The following is a 1,746-nucleotide window of genomic DNA, read 5'->3' on the forward strand; positions in this document are numbered from 1 at the left end:
ACAAAACTAAAAAAACCCAACAAACCCAACCCAACAAAACCCAAGAAGCAAAGGTGGCTATTTTCCAAGATGCGGTGACTGCTCTTTTTTTTTTTTCCCCTGGATGCTATCAGATCTCCTCACAGTCATGTTGTCTGTGAAAGTAAGATAAGTTTGATTCTGAAAAAGAATTAATTGAATAATCATAAGCCAATTTCAATACAGTAATACTGAAGGAAGCTTTTGTTTTATATAGCTGCAGAAGGTTTAGCTCTTACTCAGTATAGCATTTGGTTAGAGAAATACTTCATGGCTTTAAAAGTTTTTCTTCCTGAATTAGTTTGGGAGAAGTGTCTTGCTGGATTGCTTTTTCAGTGTATCTTATATACATAAGGTATCCAGATAGACGACTGTGTTAGGAAAAATTCAGGAAGGGCTGTGTATGAAGGGCTCATTTCTGACTTCGTTCGTGAATTTGAGTGGTGGTGGTAATAAGATGCAGGAATTGTTTTTACTTTAAACTGTTGCATTTTTCTAGTGCAGTTCTCTCATTCTGTATCCTATTTGATGCTGAAAAGTCGGCATTCGTTCTCCCCACTTTCTCACCAGACTGGATTTGTAGTCAATTATTTCTTCCTAACTTCTAAAACAATGGACATATATCTTTTTAGAAAAAAAAATAATCTTTTCATGCATGCTGTTCAAACCTTGTGGAAATCCTGCAGTGATAATTTCTCTTAACATGGGCACGCTCAGATCAGATCTCAATAGCATGTTAGCATTTACAGATCTCCTGTATGATTTAGGTGCTTGACTCCTACATACTTCTTGAGTTCTATGGTAACAAAATGTCTTAAACATGTAAACTTCCATTGAATATTTACTTGTATTTGGATGCCTTTACATCAGTGCTAGCTTAAATGAAAGATCTGTCTAGCCTCGTATCCTTACAACTTCCAGCAGTGGATGGCTGGGAAAGAATCGTACAAATTGTACAAGCATGGAGCAGTAGTTCCTCCATGATACTTTTCCCAGCCTCAAACAAGCTTTGGGTCTGGGAATTCTCTGTGTTTAAGAGTGCTTGAAAGATTTTTCTTCACTAAATTTGTCTCATTGCTTTCTGCTCTCATGTAAACTTTTAGTATCTGCAGAGCTATGTGCCAAGGAGTTCCAAATCTTAATTACGTGCTATTGGAAGAGGGAGAATAATATAATTCTGCTTTAATTAGCAGCTTTCTAAGTTTGTGTAAAGGTTGTTGACTTAAGCTGTTCATTTATACATTTAATTTTTAACTCTACTAGTAAAGAAATTCTGTTAAGATGTGAAAAGGGTATCAGATGGTATCAGTCCTATACTTTTTTTACTATACTTTAAAGATTTAACTCTGTTTTGAATAAAATAGACCATCTAGTAGGATTTCTTCTGGATAGGAAAGAAATGGTGCTCTGATGCTTGCTCCTTAACACATGGTGTTTTTGAAGTAGCCTTAACTTTTCAGTTAGAATTTCTTTTATTTTTTTTGACTTAAAGTCAAGAGAAAGCTGTTGAAAAGGACAGTTATGCTCAGTGGGACAAATTAGTGAATAGCTCTCTTTATAACAGTTCTTTATTATGGTCTTAAGTGAATGAAGGAATTAAGCTAGCTCTTCAAAAGTACTGTATTTGAAATTATACTACAATTAAATATTTTCACACATAACAGGAGAACACCATGTTCAGCACGGCAGTCCCTGTATTTCAGTGAAAAGGCAAAGGTACATGTCTTT

This window comes from Phaethon lepturus, unplaced genomic scaffold, assembly GCF_000687285.1.
Source record: "Phaethon lepturus isolate BGI_N335 unplaced genomic scaffold, ASM68728v1 scaffold5476, whole genome shotgun sequence".
NCBI lineage: Eukaryota > Metazoa > Chordata > Aves > Phaethontiformes > Phaethontidae > Phaethon > Phaethon lepturus.